This window comes from Notothenia rossii (genome assembly GCF_949606895.1).
Source record: "Notothenia rossii genome assembly, chromosome: 10".
Taxonomy (NCBI): Eukaryota; Metazoa; Chordata; class Actinopteri; order Perciformes; family Nototheniidae; genus Notothenia; species Notothenia rossii.
In genome coordinates this window covers 50,938,225-50,957,341 of record NC_136908.1, presented here as the reverse complement: position 1 = coordinate 50,957,341, position 19,117 = coordinate 50,938,225, and the positions used below count along the sequence as shown (strand labels likewise).

Sequence of the window (19,117 nt, the reverse complement as noted above, 5' to 3'; positions counted from 1 at the left end):
ACAGGTTCAAGACCAACCAGAGAGAAGGAAAGAGTGAGAAAGAGAGAGAGGCGCTGGGGCAGAGCCAAGTCTCCTCCTGTCTCTGCAGACACCAGATGAGCACCCACCCGACCACCACCCCAGGGTGTAGCTAAGCAGCACACAACAGCTGACAGCGCCCTGTTTATTATCTATAGATTATTCCCAAGCAACAGCAATTATCATTGACAGGCAGGAACATACTGTAACGCTTGGGTGTGTCTCTGCAGAAGCAACCATACATCAAAGCAAGATGTAAAAAGTATCCTTGAAGATGGGAACTATCAGAGTTAGTGAAGAACAACTGAAGGTATGCCGCCATCTCGAATCAGAGCAAGTGCCATCGCTGGCTCTGAGTCATGTTTATATTTAGATTGGGGAGGAAGAGGAGCATCCAGGCATATAATGCACATCACCTTCCTCACTGGAAGCTTTTGGCTGTGTCTGAGAGAGAGACAGAGAATATTTGTGTGTGTGTGTGTGTGTGTGTGTGTGTGTGTGTGTGTGTGTGTGTGTGTGTGTGTGTGTGTGTGTGTGTGTGTGTGTGTGTGTGTGTGTGTGTGTGTGTGTGTGTGTGTGTGTGTGTGTGTGTGTTTGTGTGTGTGTGATCCACCGTCTGACCCAGAAAAAGGCACCAATCAGAAGATCCGTGGCAGTTGGGCAACACACTCCACAGTAGAAATAACTTGCCATGTGCCAGTTGCATGCATAATTACAGAGAAGAGGAGCAGAAGCATGCAGCCTCAAAAATAAAAAGCCATGATGTGTTCCCCTGCTCTCCTGTGTGTGTCTTAAACATGGGTGGACATTATATGTTCCTGTACAGCAGGTGGGGCTACAGTATCTCGGTCATCATTCAATACATTATTTAGCAATGAACGCTAGGATTGAATATCCAGGGTGCTGGGTAATATCATCCCAGTTTAGGATTCAGAATGTTGATATCAGAATGAAAATGATCCATGTTCAAATGATAAGGATGACCCTGGATAGAGGGAACAGCTTACTAACAGGAACAAATGTATAAAGTATAGCATCGGTCAAATAAGGATGGATGCAACTTTATCACAGCTTTGGTATCATGAGAAATATCAGCACAGTAAATAGTTTCAAGACATTGAAACTACCACATTTTGGGATACGTAATTATATTGTTTAGTTGTCATATTGTTTGCATAATCTCTGCTTCAAAATCCTTCTCATAATTGTCTGCTATGATTTAGTAAATGCAATATACATACAGTACAGGGAAGTATAAAGGCTGAATCTGTTTTACCTAGTTGGCCCTAATTGCTGTAAGACTAATAGGACTTTTTTTCAATAAACATATTGATTATATGCTTTGGAAATACAGTACACCATAGAGTTGAATGGAGACATTGGATAAAAGGCTTTCTTGAAATATTGCATCCCCTGGAATAGGACCAACCTGAGGTCATATTGACCTTGACTACAATCAGTTTCTCCTTGAGGAAAAATGTACATTTGTATCAGATTTGAAGAACCACTGCATAGCGATTGTCAATGGCTCAGAGGCATAAAAATCCTCCTAGGATTTCTTTTTTTTTAAATAGCGAACAGCACATATTGTAGTTTAAACGAAAAGTGCAGGAGTTTAGTTGAGAAGAAGGGAATCTGACTGGAGGTCAAACGAGGATCTTGGCGAGCAGAAAGAGCAAATAACGCGGCAGGCAGCAGAGGATGCTTTGACCTTTTACTGATGCTTTTGGAGCCAAAAGGAGAACAACGGGCTGGGTGGAGAAAACTCTTGCCTGTGGTGAACTGGAAGCACCTCAGATCTCTGATATCAGCCCCTCCCCCCCCCCACGTTCTCCCAGAAGGAGAGCGGACGTCACAACGGACTGTAAGGGTTATAAATGCTGACAGGCCTGGCCAGCAGTCATAAGAATTACAGGAGACCAGTGAAGGGTTTGACCACTGTTTCAATGTGGATGTATTGCCCAGCCTCCTTCCACTGATACCTTTCTTTCATCCTCAAAGATCTATGGCCAAAAAAATATATACTGTGTATTAAAACTAAAATGTAATAAAATTGCTTTTTCTTCAAGCTTAAGATACAATATCTGTCTTTTGGGAGCAAAAGAAAAGTGTTACTATTGAAGGAAGACCTGATGCCTGATGAATAAAATATGGGGGAAATTCTTAAATGTTTTGGAAAGGCTCTAGGTGCGACCTTTTTCTAGTTAAAGAAATGACTTGAAAGTCTAGAGCTTCTTGATAACAGCTTTGTAACTTTTAAAAACTATTGACAGTTTAACATCCATAAGAAAATTGTATAAATACTCTCACTAATTTTGCATATTTATGTGTTCGATAGTATTGTTCTCGGGTCATTATAATAATGTCTGTTTACTGCATCCATTATTCACTTTATTTGTATTTTTAATGTTATGGGGTATACTGTATGTGTAACAAGAATCGCAAAAAAACAGGCTTGTATGCATCATTTAAACCCCATTAATGATTTTTTTTGATTTCCTACAGGCAGTGAAAACACCTTAATTTGACACGTTGCTACACAATGCATGGAGCCCTGCCATTATGTTTGCATTGAAGCCTCTGCACTTTTCAATTATTAATAGTGTGGTTATCGACGAGTTTGTCAACAGCATGCTGCCTGATGAATATTGTATTATGTCATTATATTATGTGTCAAGGGGTCCGGTTATAGCCCAATGAAAGAAACCATAGCAGCAGCTTTTGCTGGTTAGATTTGAAAATGGGTCGTGCTCAACATCAAATCCCACCACTAAGCACTTTGAGGGTGGGCTCGTGTTACACGCTAACCTTCTTTTTCAACCTAAAACTACATCTTCTGTGGAGTGGTGTCACAAAAAAATACCACAGGAAATTGAAAGTGGGTTATGCTAAAAGAAACATGGCTCCATTTGGTGCTCATTAAGGATGGTAGAAGATTCACAAAACAGACTTGAAAAGTAGGAGAAGCACATTTTCATCACCTCGCTAAAAGGTTGAGTTCAGGGACTACTTAGCTTTCTTATCACGGATGTTCTGAAAAGAGTTGGGCACAAGTTCAGACAAATCAGCTTGGTACTGATAGAACATTTCTGGGAAGCTTTCAACATAATGAAAAGGAGTTGTTTTAAAAACTGAAATGTTAAAGAAACCAAAAAGCACTGTTGTAACATTAAACTGTAACAGCTGAGATGAGAAAGTACAGGATTAGTTAAAAACAATAAAACTTATACTGACACTCAACTAAAACCGCATCTGCAAATAAATCAAGGACTGTGACACTTGTTTGCATGCACCAAATAAGCCATCTTTGAAAGAGTCTTCTTAAAGAAGTTCAATTTTATATCTGAAACGTAGCTTTTCTCAAGTGAGATCAACCATTTAAGTCTGTACTGGCCAATATGTACTTCAAGTAGCCAAGTGAGCTCCAGATCAAATAGACAAAGAAATCCAATCTTTCATGCAATTCAGGCTTTTTCTCAGTTTGACCATCTATCAGTTCAGCAGGAACTAAACTCCAACAGGGCTGAAATTCATCTATGATAAAGAAGCCAGAGTCATTTTCAGCGTGACTGAAAACCACAATAAGGGCATGATAAACATGACCAATTTGAACATGAACCAACAGTTAGACGGAGTCAAAATGCACTGCTTGAATACATGCCAGTGTTGAGCTTTGCTTAATCACACCCATAGGCCACAGACTCTGGGGAAGATCCTGCTGCTTCTGCTGCTGCTGCTGCTGCCAACTTAGCTGTAGTAAACACTTGCACAGTTTAAATGTCTCCGTTTTATTTTGTGATGAATGTGTGCTGTTTTCATATTAAGATAAGCCAGAAGGAAAGTGCAGCTGTTGAAGCAGCACAAGAAAGGAAACAAGTACGAGAAAAGTACAAAATAAAGTATATCAAAAATGTTAAGAAAGAACTTCACAAGCCAATGAATCTAAAAAGGACATGACAAGGAGTGCAAATGCAGAACAAATGACCAGTTGTACTCAAATGATAAGGTAGAACTGTCTCAAGTGAAGAAAATTGAATATTATTGTTAAGTTAGCTATTAGTTTAATTACAGTATGCTCTTTAAAATACAACACCTACAATTAAGGCTGAAACTAATGCTTTTGACGCAAACAAGCCTTTTTGGTTTGAGATGTAAATAGAAATTATGAAATATTACCATATGATGAATACAAATAAAAACAGAAAATACTTTTAAAGACTATAAAGATGGTATATGAACTAAACCTTGTCAGGTTTGATACTGCAAGATGCATCCTAATCTTTCTAAATCCACAGTAAACTTGTTTAAAAATTTATTTACAGTGATCAGAGGTTTATAATCTCTCCTCATATGTGTCTGTGATCAGCCTTTGTGAGTAGTATCAATCCATATCCACTTTTCCAGCATATGAGCCCTTTCTGGGTAAATCTATGAGGAGATGTGAGGTCTGCACATTGACTTATCTAACTAATAAACGCAGATTAGCCCGAGAGTTTCAAACACTCTGGATGCACTGATTTCCATTTTGGAAATACTAGGCTTTATTAGGCATGGTTATTTAGCTCTGGCTTCTGTTGGGAGCTCGCCTGCTTGTTGCTCAATACAGAGTATTAGGCCTAAGTGAAGGAAATGGATGTTGTCAGACTGCACGCACACACACAGGGTGGAGGGTGCTTCTGCCATATTGCTACATTTCAAAACCAGCATTTATTCTCCTTTGTGATTGTATCTCTTTAGAATTACACAATTAGGGCAGTGAATGCACCAATATTGGGTCATATCCTTCAGCAGAAACATGTAAACACATTACACCTCCCTTTCTGCTCCCCCTTTCTAATCAGTATGTACTCAAAATACACCGCCAAGACACAAAACTATTACTCTTACTCGCGACAAATGTATTTGGAAAAAGTATTTTGTGTGCAAGATACATATCATACATTTAGTTGAGTTTTTGGATGAAACAGCCCTAGGTTCAATAAAAATATATTTATAAAACGGACAAGTCAAATCAAGCAATCCGATTGGTTCTTAGCCGTGATATAATGAGCGTATATCACGGGTAAAATTGTAGTTACTTTTCACAACAAGTCAGTATCCCTCCACGTCTGAGAAAAGCAACCACCGTTACATTACGTCCGTTACGAAACTAACTAAATAACAAAGCTGAAGATGGAAACATGTAAGGGATAATGTGTAGCAAGGACTTATTGACCGTTGTTAAAGGACGCTCACATCTGCAGAAAGAAGTCCAGTCGATTTAACTGTATACAGAGAAGTAACGGTGCAGAAACCCTCCTTTTTACGCAACGGTCCAGACATAGACATCAAACGGCAAAACATATTCAGTTGCGAGTTACTTTGACATTAGGGCAGGGATAACTATACTTTCCAAGGTTTGACATAATGAATTGTGCTACTTTTAAAGCAAGCAACGATGTTTTCAAATCTGTAATCAAAAAGGTCCGCAAAAACGCTATTGAAGCAGTTCCTACCATTGCTACGTAGTTCAAACAGTAACAACGGACTATTTTTGATCTGCCTGTCGGGTGTTCTTTTACCCATAATGACCTCCTCGCTGCACATCCCTTACCTAACTTCGACCTCCGGGGTGGCCTTACTATGGAGGAATGGATTGAGCAGAGCCTATCTCCAGAAAAAAAATGCACCTAAACGACGACATGCAGAGCTACGTGAAGAGCAGGTAGACCAACTGGAAAAGTAGCACCATTCAAAAGCTTTCTGATACGGGTCTTGAAACAAAGCAGAGAAATGATGACCGTTAGTAGCCACAGGTGCGAAAGCTCTCTCCAGAGCTACTAGAAGCCCAATCTCGGGGACCGGAGAAAGTGGAGCAATATTCTCGCCACACCAAGCAACAGCCTAGAACAACAGCAACCTATACAAGTCACCACAACCACGTAAGCCATGCTACTGATGCTGGACAGTTTTTCAGTGGGTGCACAATAAACGGCAACATACACATTTATGTAAATAAATAGCCAAATAATGGATCAATGCTCTCTGTCTAATATGTTCGCTAGCTGTTAATGTTGTTGCATAGCAACGACCTCGCACTATGTTTTGTGCAGAAGGCAACGGAGGGACTATTTTATTTTGAACATCATTATTTACTAATAAAAACTATTTAAATTAGTGTGTATTTTTCTTTCATATTGCCACATTTGGTAACCGTTTTTTTTCAGGCCGTGATATATGCTCATTATATTACAGTTAAGGGGCGTGGTTCGGCCCGACGCGAAGCGGAGGGTCGACAACCCTGTCGTGAGCTATTGCTTAAATATATTTGTTTAAAAGCTCAAGTGGTGAAACCTGAAAGATGTTCTTATAGTGCTACCAATTGGGCTTCGGAGAGCATTGGGTCAATTTAAAGATCGATAAAATGCTAAATATTCACTCTACATTCAAAAAATTCTAACATACGTACATTTCCTCATGTTTCATAGATTCATTCAACCGGAACGTCCTTGAGTAAATATGTATGTTAGAGCCATGTTTGTCAATTATGTTAATGACACAATTAAGCATGTATTCAAAAGGCAGAGTGCTCATTACAGGCTTCGTATGAACTCATGCCAAGTCATTCATGTTCTTTTCTTTAAGATTCACTGTGTCTAAAATTAATGTTTGTACGATTAACTATTATCATTCAACAGTTTCTTTATTCCAAAGGGACTTTTTTGCCAATATTTACCTTCAAAGCTTGTTATTCAAATGTGATTATCTTGACATTGTTTCTGGCTCACTGTAAATAAGCTTTAGGTGTTCAAAGGCATTTATTTCCCTACAGTATATCTTTAACCTGCTTTCAATCATCATCTTGCATCATATCCCTGGATTCTTTTTCATGAAGACTGTGTTTCTCAAGGTGACCTTGAACCTTGAAGAAAATCAATGGCATGGTTTAAGTGCTTCCCTATATTGCAGCAGAGATAACACCTGAACATCATGGGACTAAATGCGGAAGATCAATAATGTTCTTACGCATTGATTTTTGGATTATTACAACATACATGTACATCACTAAGACACTCCCTTCCAAGGTGAGCATCCTGGGATTAGTGAAGGAAACATTTGGTTTTCAAACACAGAGATTTGATTCACAAAACTGCTGCTTATATGTTCACATCGTATGGTTTTATAGCGTACCTAAAATTACAAAAAATCACCAAGATATTTGAGTGTGCCTTTGCTGGTCCTCTCTCTGAGGCGCACTGCACTGTAGCCAAGTATGTAGCGTCCAAATAAACAACGGCATGTTAGCTCTCTGCAGCTCATCAATCTCAGAACATCCCCAAGAGTCCCGTGAGCAGATAAAAAGCGAATCAAACCCTCCACCGCGTAATTCATCATCACCTGCTCATGGACACTCTGTCTTCCATTTCTTCCCTGTGCACATTTGGTAGGACCTCAATGCCTCTGACAACTGAGGCATAATGGACCTGACAAGCCAACACATTACATTAATCTCTGTAAGGTTGTTGGCCATCAAATATCAACATTTATTGAGTATTTTCTAAAAAGATGATAAGTATTCTGCTTGTTTTTGTTTACTATCTTTATCTTTATTGATTCTGCACAATTACATTATTTATTACAATTTGTTTGAACTTGATTTTGAAGGTCAATAGCAATATTCAGATACTGATTGAACCTCCGCCTTTTTAAAACAACAGAGCGATTTTAACGGGGAATTAATACATTTTGTTTATGTTATCAATTTGTGTGTTTTTTACCATCTTTGTTTTAAAGGTCTGTTTAGCTGCTGGTTCTTTTCTTTAAGAGTTTGAAGGTTTCTGTTTTTATGTGAAAGCACTTTAATAAACGTTATGTATTAAGCAAAAGGTGCTTAAAGTTTATTATTATTATTGAGTTCTTATTTTAAGAGTATCGTCTAAGATATCTACTGGGACATTTTACACTTGAAAAATATACCGATTACTAAAAAGAGGTAGAGTAGACTGAATTGAGCAACAGAAGCTGACTGAAAATAGGACCTTGTATAGTCTGAACTCCATTTGAATGCATCCCACACTGCACATCCTTTCTTATAATCAGAAATATGCGAGGCAGGAGTACAAAGAAGATGTGCAGGTTGGTTAAAGGCAGACTTAATGAATGTGAGGAGAGAAATGCACGGCCTGGATATAGTATTTTTACACTTTGATGAAGGAAAGTCATTACCATTGATGTTGGTGCGAGGCATGCTGAGGACGAAAGGGGTTCAGTCCATTATTGAAGTTGCAGTTATTGAAGGTTGCCACTACAACAGTGGTGCAATCCCATTACTGCAGCAGAATGAATTACGGATATGCCTTGCATTCAAATTGATAGGGCATAAGGTGACCTGTGCCAGAGAATGGCTCTGATTTTGTATTTACGCCTAATGAATATTTGCGGAACCGTGGCTGCTAACCTCAGTGGAGATTCTACAAAGGGGGGAGGAAAATCATTTTATGGTGAATTAAAAGAAGAGCAGGCATTTTATGTTTTGGCCACTGCAGAGTTCTTGCCTGATGCGATGACATTTCATGCTGGGCTGTCTTTGCTCAATTTTCAAATCCTCTCAAACAAACTCATCATGAGTGCAGCAAAACACTGTTGATCTTTTGTCTTTCGGGGCCTGATATGGAAATAATCCATAACAAATAATGGAATGGAACAAAGACTGATTTCACTAAGTGGAGTTCTCTTTTGTCTCTTTAATGCACTGTTTGGTACATGTTATTAATCTTCTCACAGTAGGGTGTTGTTTTATTGAAATGTACAATGAATTGTTTTGCTGATAGAACAGGTCACATTCATTTATTGAGTAGTACCTTAGCAACCATGTATTCAAGAAGCAAATGATGGTGCCCACTAAATCATTATGTGCATTTGCTTGCCTCGATATTAGTTTGGTATTATAAGATTCAACAGTTTCACTGGCTTCTCTTCACTTTGCTGACAACGTCACAAAGAATAAAAAGGAAATGAAAGATAGCGTGAAGGCCATCCTCTCTCTCAAGGGGGGTGCACTTCAAACACATGACCGTGAAATTCAGCCAGTGCCTGTCTCTCTCTGTGTGTGACAACATGGAAATGTTGACATTTCTTTGGCTTAAGAATTCAGCATTGGGCTTTGAGGCTGGTCCTCTATGGATGAGAAGGGGTCTGCAGTTTATTTTTTTGACTATATAGCTTTAACTCAGGTAGACTCTAAAAAGGAAAGCTTTATCCTAGAAAGAGGTCCGCCAGCATACATTTACTTTGACTGTGTAGACCAGGGATGGCCAACTTGGATAGTGGTGGGGGTCACATAATATATGTACTGGCCACCAGGGGGCCGCAGATTCACTTGACACACACACACACACACACACACACACACACACACACACACACACACACACACACACACACACACACACACACACACACACACACACACACACACACACACACACACACACACACACACACACACACACACACACACACACACACACACACACACACACACACACACACACACACACACACACACACACACACACACACACACACACACACACACACACACACACACACACACACACACACACACACACACACACACACACACACACACACACACACACCATATATTGTATGTAATTATTAACAAATGAAGTCGGACATCTTCGTTGACATTTTACAATCTTTCAGGGAACATCCTCTAATAAGCTCACTAAACAAATATCAGTTCACAGAAATGTTATTTAATTTTTACAAGTGGCATGTTTGTATTGAAAAAGTTATTTAACAGTGGAATAAAACGATGTTATACTATTGTAAAGCACGGAAAATGTGTGTGCATTAAGATTAACCATTAAGATGACATAAACATGAAGTCATGAACACTAACCCAGACATTAGTTGTTTAACTTGAACCTAAGACACTTGTAGCCTGTCTCTGCTGACGCACAATAAGGGGAATGTCAACACAGACACCTGTCAACCCGCACTCTGCTGTTCCTCAGCGCCGCTTCCCCTCCCTCCAGCTGAAATTATGAATGAAAAGCCTAAGTAATCATAGATAACACGGCAGAGTCCGTGACAGTTTGTTTTCATCTGATTTCAAAAAAACAAAGTCTTGGTTTTTAGAAGATTAAACTTGTTTCGCCCAGGCATGACAACAGCCGGTGTTTCTTGTGAGTGTTTCCCGGGAAACAAACACAATACACACAAACGCGTCACAGATTATTTTGCGGTTTTTTTTTGGCTGCCGAACGAAATCATGTACGCAGCTCGCGACGTAACCAGGAGTCTAGTGAACGGTATCAGTACTACAAGTTAAAACAAAAACATTTTTTAAAAAATCTTTTTTTAAATTTTGTATTAATTACGTTGTTTATAAATTAATCTGAGGGCCGCAAAAAGAGGAGGTGGGGGCCACATGTGGCCCCCGGGCCGCCATTTGCCCGTCCCTGGTGTAGACCATCCAGTGTGTGCTACATGACATTTAAACCCTAACTGAGGTTGCCGATGTGTGTTGTATTAAAGACGTTATTTCCTTCAGCTAAAAATTACCTGGCTGTATTTATAAGGGGACCTATCATGCAAAATGCACTCTTTGATGTCTTTTATACATACATTTGTGTCCCCGGTGCGTCGGCGAACTCACGCAGCGTCAGAAAATAAAACCCTCTCTTTTCCTCCATACCCAAATCTTTTAAAAACGGGTGTACAACGAGCAGATACAGATTCCATCCGAACTGACGTCAATTCGTCGGCGGACCCACAGAAAGTTGCTATCAGAAACAATGCCTGACGTGTTTGACGTCTTTGTCTACATTAGCAAGCCTCGCTAACACTCAGAGCTAACCTGTACCGGAGAGCACATGTGTTTAAAAAGCAGGAAATAAAAAAGGAACTCATCTTGTGATAAACCTGCAAGAGAAAAAGCATTTGAGCTCCATACTATTTCAGAAATAATGCTTGCCGTGGTTTAGAACAGGATGGTGTTTTGTCACAACCAAATTTAACTTTATTTCCGGTAGAATTCTGATCAGTCATTTGCTCCGCCTCCTCTTCTTTCTTTTTTTCAAGCTAAGGACCAAAAATCTGCGTTTCTCTAACAGGGCTTCAAAAGAGGGGTATGAGCAGTATGAGGCATGGCTACAATGGGTGATCTGTTTGGTATTTTGAAAAAAAACTTCACAGACATGTTTTGTATAGGTATGGCCCTACAATATATGTTTCAAATATAGCATTATCGGTCCACTTTAAGGGAAGTTATTAAGTATATAGATGGCGTTTTGTGTATTAATTAAATGACTTGAGCGTTACTAATATTGGAATACATGAGACTTGGTCCAAAGATGAAAATGATGCAACATTTTGGAAGTTCTGATTATTGATTTGTCTTTTGGCTGAACTCAACTACATTACAAACAACACCAGAACACCAGATCAACAAACGCAGTATTCTAGACAGAGGGATACATTTTTTAGCCTACATGATTACAATTTATTCGTTAAATAAAGTGTAATTAAAGTAAACACTGATAGAACCAGGATTTCTAGGCACCGAGACTTTGAATCACATAAAAAAAAAAAAATACTTCACAGTAATTATGTAATATCTTGTCATCAATCATACAGTTTCCAAAATACCCCTTGTTTTTTTTTAACATTACAGCTATTACACATTATTTTTCAGCTATAAAAAAATCGCAAAAAGCGCTTCAAATGCAGTTTTGATTCATCACAAACCAAGCTGTCTGACTTTGGAAAAAACTTCACATCACACACAGACCCCGAAAAGTTAATCAATTGAAAATCACTCTGTTCCGCCATTTAAACAACGCTAAGGCTTTGATGTCATTGCAATTCCCCCTCAGTCGTAAACTTTCCGCTCCTTTCATCTGAGCAGCGACTGAAAGAGGAACTCTGTCTGGAAACAGGTGTTCTGGTTGTTTGATGTTAGCCTGTGGTGGTCCGGCAGTTTTGGAAACATGGAGCAATCGTGACCCTATTCTGGAGACCCGCAACTCACACACAACAAATCTCCCTTCTTTCTGATGAGGCAGCCAGGATCTAAATATACACGCAGCTGTGTTGAATAAAACATCTGACACCCCGGCTGATGGTGGGCAGAAGAAAGGATCTAGGACTAACTCGTGTCTAAACACTCGACCCATTACAAAGTTAAGTTTTGTTAAGTTTGCTGCTGCGAGAAAGGGAGCTGTCCTTTAGACTGTGGTGCTGAATATGACTATGTTCCTACCTCTTATTCATTTGTGTAGTAAATAATTCCTGAACCGTGAAACAAGTTAGCATTTTAGCACTTCTGGGTTCCCCCATCTTGAAGTCAATGGTTTTTGAATTCGTTTTTGATTAGATTTCTGAAATAAGATCTGTGGTTAACACAAACTAACAATACTTTCCTGATTTGTTACCCCATTGGTGAACGTCTGAAGCTTTTATGTATATAGCTAACCAAAATAGAACCAAAGTCGTTCTAAACTAGTGTTTTTTTTACCCTTTTGGCATTTGACCCTTTACAATGAACTTGACATCCAATTAATTATCTTGTTGTCTCTTTCATTTCATGTCAAGATAAGACGTAAATCAATACAGCTTGCAAGTTTTCTAATATCATTGTTTCTAAGTTGTTGGAACTAAAGGGGTAACATCTCTTTTTCTAAAAGATATTTTCCCATTTTTTCTTTTTTGACGACAGTAGGGGAAAATACGATTTATCAAGTCAGGAAAAAATCGACCAGGTTTTTTTTACGGGATTAGAATCACATAATTGTCCTAGTCATCAAACCATTGAGCGACCCCTGGTGCCCTGTGCAGACCATCATTATGCCCGTCTGCTCATTTATTCAGCTCTTACTTCAATTTAGGACCCATCAGTACGCATATATTACACTGATGTATCAGAAGCATTATATTATCACCTGCTCTGAGTCACAGATAATAAATGCTTGTTTGGTGGGGTTAGCATTTAAAGCAGCCAAGGCTATTTCCCCTGGTAACGTCATGCCACAATGTCATTACCACACTTCCTCTTCGTGACAGAAGGCCTCTCCAGGCCTGTGGAGGTCGACCACATAGGGAGTGAGAAAGTATTTCAGCTCTTACAAGGTTGAAATAAAACCAAACACAGCAAGGCCTCATTTTGATCCGCATGCTGGCACACCACCAAGAGCCAACACCAAGCATACTTAGCAACATATCGACTTTACGTTTAAAAGACTAGTTCACCGGCTGTATCAGATTACAGCAACCACTGGCCCTTTAAGCCTTTAAACCACCACAAATCCTGTTTTGAATAAGTTTACAAGAGAAACTGGGCTTAAGGATTTGAAACACAAAAATCAAGAAAGAAGGATTCTCTGACTCCTGGGTAATTGTGCAGACCCCCCGATGATCCAAATCCTGTTAGAGAATCTGAGTCACATTCAATAAATATTATGTCTGTTATGTTAACACAGATATGGCCTGTTTTCCAGTCATTCAAAGAAATCTGCAATGATGCCTCAGAGGCACAAGCTCAAAAACCAAGTGTAAAAACATTGGAGTTGGTAAAGCCGGTCAATTGAGAAAACAGCAATTTAATAAATGACTTACATTAACCCCCAGTGAGGATATTTCTTTATTTCCCTGATCTCAATTGATTCATTTGGAGCTCTTTTCTGCAAATTCGATGAAGCAGACACTGCCCTGTGGCTGTCTGTTTTCACCAAATCCTATTATAAATGCATCCAGAGAAAATATTTTACGCAGAGAAAGAGACTGGTGGACAAAGTGAGGCAGGGGGAGATAGCAAAGAGGAGTGCAGGGGATAGGAGGTAGACTGAGGGTAAACAGAGAGCGAGTTAGGATGTAGTGACCCCAAAGCTGGGGATGGAGTCATGAGTCAGTGGCTGTGTTTACTGTACACAGAGAAGAGATGGCAGGACAACACAGAGGGACAACATCATTTACTGAAAAACCTCTGAGATACGTGGGCAATCATCAACTGGTGATTTTCAGTAAGGATGCGAGAAAAGAGAATGTTACTTTTTACTATAACAGCTCACACAACCTGCAAATATCAACTGATGGAAAATTAAGCCAAACAGCAACTTAGAACTGCCTGATGCGATACATTTCTGGGATTTCAAGCTTTTGCTGAAAAGACTCCCAACAAATCGAATACATTTTTACCACAAGATGGGTCAGAAGTGAATTGCTGATCAAAGCACAGTATTCTGATTATGCTTTTTGAAGTTATAGCGTCATTGGTGTTAGCATAATGGAAATCTGTGTGCACCAATTTGGAACTGAGGCCAATTAAGAGATGTTAACAGCTCCTCAGAAATTAATGTGTCAGCAATGATGCAGTTTTTGACGCTCAGTAACTTCTTCACAGGTTATTTAAAAACTTAATTGCGAGACATTTAATTAGCGCTGATCATCTACAGTTCAATCTTTTTTCCTTGCAAAACAAAATAATATTTCAAACAGGCTGGGATGAAGGATTTTATTATTATTATTTAAGTTGTGGACTCTCACTGAGCTATACGTGTTTGTCTGATTCTTAGGTATTTACAGATGAACAGATGAAGGTGTTGATGGAGTCTGTTACACAGCACTTGGCTCTCGCTGGTTGCCAAACTTTATGACACTGGTATATAGTGGCTGTGATAAGTCATCGCACCCGCTGCTCCGAATCTGCATACGAAACAGTCCCCTGGTAGATCATTAGGAGCTCCATTGGAGACATATTTGTCCTTCTTTTTTGATGTTTCCTGTTTTATATTGTAATATCATTCTCCCTCTCTCTATGTCTGTTTTCCCTTCCTGTCTTTTGTGATTGTTAGCCCTACTCTTGTTCTTTCCACCTATTTGTAATACCCTGTCTTTATCTAGCCTCTTTAGTTGTGTATTGTCAATGTGATTAGTCCTGTCTTTATATATGACTATCTTTACGAGTCTTTCCGTCTCGTCTTCTATATTTCCCGTCGAGGATTTCCCTGGTGTGGATCTGCTCTACACATTTCCAGTGTCTATTCCCTGGGTTATCCCGAGTATTCTCTTGTTGATTAACTTCCTCTGTTCCTCGTGCCATTCTGGTTTGTTCCTTGTTTGTTTTTTTGCTGTTTTTGTCTTCTTTCTGTCTGCTTCTTTAGTTTTGTGTTTAATTTGTTTTACTACAGATTTACTTTTATCAAAACGTGCCTTTCTCTACTTATACCTGCCTTTATTTGTTCCGTGTTTGGATCTTTCTGCCTCTTAGCATGTTAGCCAGCCGGAGAGGGAGGATCGCCACAGGAGTTATTGATTGAAGCCTCTCATAATCTGTGATCAGGTCCAGAGGTGCTGAAGGCTGAGTGGGGCCAGACTGTTTGTGTGTGTTTGTGTGAGATGCTCCAAAATAGAATGTTCCATTCCTTTTTTCTCCAGTGAATAGCTACAGCGCCTTTTTTTAAGAAAAGCAAAGGTGTATTGTGCTCCTGCCAGAAATGGCCCATTAGGCCCACAGGGATACAGATCGAATTATACAAAAAAAAATAGAAAGGATTTTGGGTTTTGGAAAATCGTATTGCCGATGGACACTTCACATGTTTCTACCACAAAAAATGTGTGTGATTGATTTTGGTGTGAATAGTCCTGCTAGCTGAATGAGTCTAGCTGTTCACATTGGTAAACAACACAATTATCTGTGTTGCCTTGTGGAGAAGTTTTAGCTTTCCTTGTTCATGACTCGTTGTTATCTCAGTGCTAACATGTTGTCAGCTATTTTTAAAGAAAACCAGCTGCTGAGCTTGTTAGAGGATGTCTCTACCTCCCAAATGATCACATGGCTTCCATATCCTCATTTTCCTTTCGGATGCCTTTGTTGCTGCTCCTCTGCAACAGTTCTTGTTGTACTTTGTGGTTTTCTGGGATGTAGTTACCCATTTAATCCAGTTCACGCACCCCCACTGAGTCTAAATAACCACAATAATTCCACCAGTAGCCATGGTCACTGTCACGCTTTGTCCTCCAGGAAATAGTGCATTGCACACCAGACTGAAATAATTCAAAGCCACACAGTAGCAGGAGCAAAATATGAGGAAAAACAGATCCATGGAGTCTGTGGAATCTCAGCTTTCATATGATATCTAGTTTGTGCAGATTGCTGCACGATTTGGGGAAATAATTTAGATTTTTCTGACAGATATTGCGATTCGATTTGCGATATTTGTTTTTAAGCGACCCAACAGAAGTTTATTGTAAAATGCGGACATATCTCCGGCTAGGAAGGTCGCATCAACATGCTCCCGTCTCTAGCACCCCCGCAGCCCGAGCTACGAGTGAAAGAACTAAACTTACATGAAACTTCCGTTGGGTTGCTTTAAAGCCAAGCTTCAGTTCAAGATTCATCCTGTAATAGATGTAAAACATGTGATGGAGCATCACTAACCTGACTCAGATGGTTTGTTTCACCAAACCATCTAGGAAAGCTCCACTGGAAGCCATTTGGAAAAGGGCAGGGACTTTCAAAAATACTTGGCAGGTGATTGGATCAATCTGTCTATGACCTTCTATCATGGGCCACTTCTGATTAGTTAACAATGGCTGGTATATGTGGAGCACAGCACTTCTGATTGGCGTGGATGACTGACACACAAGAAAAAAATACAATTTGATTTGATAATCGCATCATTTCAAATTTCGATTTAAAATCGATTAATCATTCACCCCTAGATTGCATGAAGTATAAAAGATCGCTACCTTGAGTTATGTGCTAAGTGCGTTAGCACTCTTTCTCTTAATGCTAATTCAGACGCTCGGCGTTAGAGTTGTGTTTTGTTTAGGTAAAAAAAAATCATATCGTCAGTTAGCTGAGTTTCTTCCGTTAAGTGGGTATGACACATTAATAAGTTGTTAAATGTTAAGAAGCCCTGAGACAGTTTCGTGAATATTGTTGTGTTGTGGGGGCATGGGGTTTAACAGGTTAAAGGGTGAGCCAAAAAGAAAAACAACAAATATTTTTCCTGCTAAAGTGGCAACTTACTCTAGCTTGGTCTCTAGTCCAACACAACTAATGTGATAGACATTTTGTTTGTGTCGCTCAAAGCACCGAAAGTAATGTTTTCATATTAGCAAATCTTTTCCCCTGGGTTAACAGATGTTAAAGTGACCAGTCATTACATTTTTTCTTCAGAAATACAAAACATTAAGGTTGAACAATATTCAGCCACTTCTAATTGGAATGCTTGTCATTAATGGCGGCCGACATGCACAGTTTGTTTCCCGATGCACAGTGCATGCATAATCCGCATTTGTAAGTGGCTGCCTCTTCATTACCAGCGTTTAAGAAATGAATGTGAGGAAATCCATCATTATCGCAACTCGCAATCACCAAACTCTACAGCGGGTGCAAACTCATAATCTGGGGCAATTTGCATATGCAATTAGTGTACGCTTCAAGGAGAGGTTGTGATTGACAGGACTGAGATGTTTTTGCCTGGTTGGTCCGATTGAACCCAATTTAGACAGTAACCATGGTCGTATTGCAAAATTGCGCCAGCACATTTTTCAGGATAGCTTTATGATTTTGGAAAATCCTGCTGACAGTTGAAAGAATTTCCTTTTAGAGGCGACACAGACGGACATGGACAGCATTCATATTTTGCCACAACTCTCGTCTTCCCATTTAGTATTCGCCCCTTACTCAAGGTTATTTATCTAGCTGTGGAGCCAAAATCAATGGCAAGAATACGACCAAGAGTTAGAGGCTTGCGCTGAATCTCTAGTTGTCCATGTGGGACGTGAGGGGATAGCCATGTTTCATTAGAAATTCAAGGCCAATCTGTTCCCAGGAAGGGAAAGCAGGATGTCAACGTAATGAGTTAATTTTGGAGATAAGGAACAGCAAATGTAATCTCTGAAATGTCTCAGAGGCAAAATGGCTCCTCAAGCCAAACCTATCCAACAGAGGGAGACAAGTCACTCATTATCATGATGGTGTTAGCTCTCAGTTCTCTAAAGAGCAGTCAATAGGGATAATAATTCTCTCAAAATATTGGAAAGTTTATACTAAGGCAGCATTGAAGAAATCCCATTGAACCCTCAGGTGTGAATAACGTAGCAGGGTTTCTTCAAATGCTTGAGCTAAAACAGCAAAGTGCAGGAGTCAAACAGCTTAACCCTCCTGTTGTGTTTGTTTCCCCCCCCCCCTTACTTTGCTGCTTGCGGTCAAATTTGACCGGTCCTGTTTTAACTGCTATTACATTAACACAAAAACCATTAATCATCACCAAATTTCATTTAACACCCTTTCAAACTGTATATATTGTATCAGACTACTGGTATATATGAAACACTGCAGTAAATATACAAAGAATAGACACTGAACATGTATTGGTGTGCCAGGTGTGATCCATGTGGGGGGGGATGGGCACATAAGAGCGGGAAAACGTGTGTGTGTGTGTGTGTGTGTGTGTGTGTGTGTGTGTGTGTGTGTGCATTTGTTTATGATAGTGTCGTTCGTTCCGGTGCACTCCGGCAGGACCACATCGAGCAATTGTATATGTTCAAATGTCTACTGTGAAGGATATCATAAAGCCTTAATGCAATCGAATTTACAACAAAAAAGTTATGATTAATGAAAGTATTAAATCGGTCAGATTTGACCCGAACACAACAGGAGGGTAGACCACAAAACTTCTGCTCTATCGCAGACCCCAGACTACCCAGTAGGCCAGCATTATATCAAATTCAAGCAGATGCCTAGTTATTATCCCCATGTGGGCCGTGTTGGCCCGTGGCACTGTGGTAATGAGTGTTTTGTCGTAAGACTGGGTGGACATGTTTTGGAAGAAAGGCCTGTGCCTGCCCCCCAGAAAAGCTTGGCTTTGAGGATGAACTCTGCACAGCACAAACCTTTATTCCTCCACACTTGCATCATTCTTCAAGGCAGCCCCAAACATGTCAGACTGCTCAATTTTTCAAGGATGAATTGGTTTGTAGAGTATACAAGAAGAGTGGAAATTGAGGCTGCGTGCTGTTATATCTCTCCATCTTTGAGCTGTGGGCTTTTGCTGGTTGTGTTATTATACCACTAATTGAATCT

The 19,117-nt window shown here is 39.7% G+C and overlaps 1 protein-coding gene across 4 annotated transcripts in view; it reads right to left on the bottom strand.

Annotated features, from left to right (window-relative positions):
* syt1a (synaptotagmin Ia) overlaps positions 1-19,117 on the bottom strand; it is a 186,926-nt gene that overhangs the window by 131,899 nt on the left and 35,910 nt on the right. The window lies entirely within an intron of this gene.